Source organism: Mastomys coucha, unplaced genomic scaffold (assembly GCF_008632895.1).
Source record: "Mastomys coucha isolate ucsf_1 unplaced genomic scaffold, UCSF_Mcou_1 pScaffold14, whole genome shotgun sequence".
Taxonomy (NCBI): Eukaryota; Metazoa; Chordata; class Mammalia; order Rodentia; family Muridae; genus Mastomys; species Mastomys coucha.
The window spans coordinates 122,584,713-122,590,558 of record NW_022196896.1 but is presented as its reverse complement, the minus strand read 5'-3'; the positions used below and the strand labels follow the sequence as shown (position 1 = coordinate 122,590,558).

Sequence of the window (5,846 nt, the reverse complement as noted above, 5' to 3'; positions counted from 1 at the left end):
AGAGGAGGAGGAGGAAGAGGAGGAGGAGGAGGAAGAGGAGGAGGAGGAAGAGGAGGAGGAGGAGATGAGGAAGATTAATTTCTAACTGATTTCTTCATTGGTAAGGATTGTTTGCTTTCCCTTTGTGAATGGAGTATCATATTGATAATTTTAAAACAATAATTGTAAATAGTTACATATAAAATTATGCTTCATAATATCACAATTTTTATTTGGTACGTAAAACTACTATTTGTGTTAAGATAATTGTTGGGATAATTGGAGTATAGCTGATTTTTCTTCAGTAATCTTATAAATTAGAAATTTCTCCATAGAACATATAATGATGTTTAACTTAAATTTGTATTGGATTTTCAAAGTACATTATTGAAGCTTTTTAGAATCAAAATTATATTCATTGATGATTTGACATAGATTCATCCAGAAAATTTGCACTGCCAATTTTTTTGCTATTTTGTGCTTTAGAAGACATGAAATTCCATGTCTTCACATATCTCTACATTTTACTTTCACCTGGATTTTATTCACAATACCCAGTAACCTGAGTCAATTGTCCATTTTCCCTTTATTCTTCTATTTACATTAAATCAAAGATTATATTTAATCACAAATATTTCTTATGAAGAAACATTTGTACTTGAAAAGAAAATATGTATCAATCAATATATGGAATTATTCTTGAGTTAAAACTTTCCTCTAAAGAAATTATAATTTTTCACATATTATTCACATTTTTGTTACATTTCTCAAGTACTAGATAAACTGATTTTCTATAGTAAGAACTCATAAACCAGTTTTCTCTGCTGTTTCCTTTTCTGGGAGAACTGACAATCTTGTATGGAAATGTGTACTTGCATGAAAGGGTGCCTGTGTCCATACCCACAGCACTCAGAAGGAAGTGTGAAGCAGGAAATATCCATTGTACTCACAGTCTTTACATTTAACATACAACATGAAAATTTATAAACTAGTTGTCTTAGTTAGGGTTTTATTGCTGTGAACAGACACCATGACCAAGGCAACTCTTTCTTTTTTTATTGGATTATTTCTTTACATTTCAAATGTTATGCCCTTTCTCAGTTTCCCCTCTGTAAACCCTGTATCCCATCCTCCCTCTCCCCACTTCTATGAGGATGCTCACCCACCCAGCCAGCCACTCCTGCCTCCCTGCCCTGGCATTCTGCTACACTGGGGCACAGAGCCTTCCCAGGATCAAGGGCCTCTCCTCCCATTGATGTCCAACAAGGCCATCCTCTGCTACATATGCAGCAGGAGCTATGGGTCCCTACAGGTGCAATCTGATACTGGTTTAGTCCCTGGGGTGGCTGGCTTACAAGTTCAGAGTTCCAGTTACATTATCATCAAGGCAGGAGCATGGCAGCATCCAGCCAGATGTGGTGTTGGAGGAGCTGAGAATTGTACATCTCCATCCAAAGGCAGACAGGAGAAGATTGGGTTCCAGGCAGTTAGGACAAGGATATTAAAACCCATACTCACAGTGAAAAACCTACTCCAACAAGGCCACGTATGCTAATAGTGCCACTCCTTGGGCCAAGTGTGTTCAAAGCATCACATTAGTTTTATACGGAAATGGACTAACTCTTTTTGGTTTAAATCTGTAGGACTGAGGACTCTGAGCTTTTGAGTTAAGCAGCCTATCCTTTGGAGATTTCAAATGACGTGGCTGTGCTACAATTTCTGAAGAGAAAAATACCATTTAAAATATCTACGTTTATCTTTATTTTCATAATAAAAAACACTCATATGAGACATTTCTACTCCTGATTTGTGGACTAGCAGTTTTTCTTAATTTTATTGAGGGGACAGTGTGTGTTCTTGGCATAGGTCACACCTGAGCAGTTCTCAGGAGTAAGATTTCTCACACCAGTTTGTGGGCTGTGGACATAGAGCTAAGGTTTTCATCTCTATGGACATGTACCCTTACCAGCTAAGCCATTTGATAGCCTTGGAATAGGGTTTTAAAAATATTATTCAATATGTGTAGTGTGTAGTGTAGATTCCAGTAAGAATTAGTTTCAAATTTTAAAATTATAACTATTGAAATATTCTTGAATCTACTTGGGGCCATGTCTATCAACTGGATATGATCTCTACAGGTTCTATTTCCCCTGTGTTGGGCATTTTGGCTAATGTCCTCCCTTTTGGGTCTTGGATATTTTCTTTATTTACATTTCAAATGTTTTCCTCTTCCAGGTGTCCCCTTTGGAAACCCTCTATCTCTTTCCCTCTCCCCCTGCCTCTATGAGGCTGCTCCCCTACCTACCCTCTGACTCCTGCCCTGGCATTCTGCTGCCCTGAGGCATCGAACACCCTCAGGCCCAAGGGCCTCTCCTCCCACTGATGTTTAACAAGGCAATCCTGTGCCACATGTGTGGAATGGCTATCCTCAGCTCCCTATCCCTTCTGCTACACACCCACTTTTATATTCCTGACCCACTGTACTTCTCCTCTATCCCCTCCTGTAGTTGAACCATCCCCCATTTTTCTTTCACCCTCCTCTCTCCCTCCCAGATCCCTCTCTCCCTCTACTTCCCAGAGATTATTCTCTTTCCTCTACTGGGTAGGACTGTAGCATCCACACTTTGGTGTGATCTTCTTTCTTCTTGGGTTTCATATGGTCTGTGAGTTGTATTGTGGGTATTCAGAGCTTCTCTTTGGCTAATATCTACTTATCAGTGGGTAAATACCATGTGTGTTGTTTTGTGGTTGGGTTACGTCATATTTTCTAGTTCCAACCATTTGCCTAAGAATTTCATGAAGTCTTTTTTTTTTTTTTTGTTTTTTGAGACAGGGTTTCTCTGTGTAGCCCTGGCTGTCCTGGAACTCACTCTGTAGACCAGGCTAGCCTCGAACTCAGAAATCCACCTGTCTCTGCCTCCCAAGTGCTGAGATTAAAGGCATGCACCACCACCGCCCGGCAAAGTCATTGTTTTAAAAGCTGAGTAGTACACCACTTTGTAAATGTACCACATTTTCTGTATCCATTCCTCTGTTGAGGGACATCTGATTTTTTTTCTAGCTTCTGGCTATTATAATTAAGGCTGCTATGAACATAGTGGAACATGTGTTCTTGTTGTATGTTGGGGCATGTTTTGGGTATCTTCCCAGGAGTGGTTTAGAACTATGATCAATTGTCTCAGGAACCACCAGACTGTTTTCCAGAGAATTTGTCCCAACTTGCAATCCCACCAGCAATAGAGGAGTGTTTCTCTTTCTTCACATCCTTGCCAGCATCTGCTGTTTCCTTAGTCTTTGATCTTAGTCATTCTGATTGATATGAGGTGGAATCTCAGGGTCGTTTTGATTTGTATTTCTCTGATGACTAAGAATGTTAAACATTTCTTTTTTTTAAATTTGTATTTATTTATGTATTTATGTATGTATGTATGTATATATTTATTTATTTATTTACTTTAAATTCCAGATTTAATTCCCTGCTCAGTCCACCCTCTGACTATTCCACATCCCATACCACCTCCCCACCCCCAGTTTCTACGAGGATGTCCCCAATTCCCACACCCACCCTACCAGACCTCTAAACTTCCTGGGGCCTCCAGTCTCTTATGTGCATCTTCTTTGACTAATCCCAGACACAGCAATCTTCTGCTTTATATGTGTTGGGGATCTCATATCAGCTTGTGTATGCTGCCTGGTTGGTGCTCCAGGGTCTAGGTTAATTGAGACTGCTGGTCCTCCTACAGATTCTTCCAGCTTTCCTCTAATTCAACCACAGCGGTGAGCAGCTCCTGTCCATTGGTTGGGTGCAAATATCTAGATCTGACTCCTTAAGCTGCTTTTTTGTGTCTTTCAGAGGGCAGTCAAGATAGGTCTCTTTTTGTGAGCACATGTCATACCCTCAATAATACTGTCAGGCCTTGGAGCCTCCCCCTGATCTATATCCCACTTTGGGCCTATCTCCAACCTCGTTTTCCTCAGGTTCTTCTCCATTTTTATTTCTGCAGTTCTTTTAGACAGGAACAATTAAGGTTCAGAGTTTTGACTGTGGGATGGCAACCTCATCTCTCACTTGATGTTCTGTCTTTCTGCTAGAGGTGGGCTCTACAAGTTCCCTCTCCCCAATGTAGGGCATTCCATCTAAGGTCCCTTTCTTTGAAACCCGGGATTCTCTCACCTCCCAGGTCTCTAGTACATTCTGAAGAGTACCTCCAACCTCCTACCTTCCAAGGTTGCATGTTTCCCTTCTTTCTGCTGGCCCTCAGGGATTTCAGTCATTTTCCCCCATTCAATCCCTTCGTGCTTCTAAGCCATTTGAGATTTCTCAGTTGAGAATTCTCTGTTCAGCTCTGTACCCCATTTTTAATAGGGTAATTTGTTTCTCTGGAGTCTTTCCTGAGTTCTTTGAGTGTGTTGGATATTATCCCTCTATCGGAGAGAGTTGGCAAAGAGCTTTTCCCAATCTGTAGAATGCTGTTTTGTCCTATTGACAGTGTCTTTTACCTTATAGAATCTTCTCAATTTTATGAGGTTCCATTTGTCAATTCTTGATCTTAGATCATAAGCCATTGGTGTTCTGTTCAGGAAACTTTGTCCTGTGCTCATGTGCTGGAGGCTCTTCCCCACTTTCTTTCCTATTAGTTCCATTGTATCTGGTTGTATGTAGAGGTCCTTCATTCACTTGGACTTGAGCTTTGTACAAAAGGATAAGAATGGATCAATTTGCATTCTTCTACATGCTGACTTCCAGTTGAACAAAAGCCCCATTTGTTGAAAAAGCTGTCTTTTTTTCATTGGATGGTTTTGCCTCCTTTGTCAAAGATCAAGTGACATGGATTCATTTCCGGTTCTTCAATTCTATTTCATTATCTACCTGTTTTCTCTGTACCAATACCATGTGGTTTTTAATCACTATTGTTCTGGATAGTGATTCCTGCAGAATGGTTTTGAAGTCCTGGGTTTATTGTTATTCCAAATATTATTTGAGAATTGCTTTTTCTAAGTCTGTGAAGAATTGAGTTGGAATTTTGATGGGGATTGCATTGAATCTGTGTATTGCTTTTGGTAAGATGGACATTTTTTCTATGTTAATCGTGCCGATCCATGAGCATGTGAGATCCTTTCATCTTCTGAGATCTTCTTCAATTTCTTTCTTCAGAGACTTGAAGCTCTTATCATACAGATCTTTCACTTGTTTGGTTAGCATCACACCAAGATATTTCATATTATTTGTGATACCTTCCTCAAAATATTAATCGAGAATTCCTCCTGTCAAAAGGAAGTACAGGAAAAAAGAGTAGAACAGAAAGTGAAGGAGAGGGCATCCAGAGACTGCCCCACCTAGGGATTCATTCCATCTGCTGAACCAAACCCAGACAGTATTACTGATGCCAAGAAGTGCTTACTGATAGGAGGCAGGTATAGCCATGCCTCAAGAGGGTCTGCCAGAGCTGGAACAATATAGAAGCAGATGTACATAGCCAAACATTGGACTGAGCATGAGAACCACAATGGAAAAGTTAGGGCAAGAACTGTAGGAGCTGAAGGGGTTTGCAACCTCATAGGAAGAATAACAATATCAACCAACCATAACAATTAAAGCTCCCAGGGACTAAACCACCAACTAAAGAGAATATATCCTCACAATAGGATCAGGGACTATCTCTGACTCTGTCTTTGGGACTGTTAGCATTATTTATAAACTCCACCCCCACACAGGGGGTACCCACAGCTCCAGCTGGGTATGTAGCAGAGAATTTCCTTATCTGGCATCACTGGGACAGGAGCAACTTGGTCCTGTGGAGGCTTGATAACACAGGATAGGGGAACCCTAGGCTACTGAGGCAGGAGTGGGTGCAGAACACTCTCAT

At 40.6% G+C, this 5,846-nt stretch overlaps 1 long non-coding RNA gene across 1 annotated transcript; it reads left to right on the top strand.

Annotated features, from left to right (window-relative positions):
- Positions 1 to 36: 36 nt before the first annotated feature.
- LOC116089329 lies at positions 37 to 1,785 on the top strand. Its single transcript, XR_004118283.1, has 2 exons — positions 37 to 100; positions 1,623 to 1,785. It is a non-coding gene; the product is annotated as an uncharacterized LOC116089329 (long non-coding RNA).
- Positions 1,786 to 5,846: the final 4,061 nt, after the last annotated feature.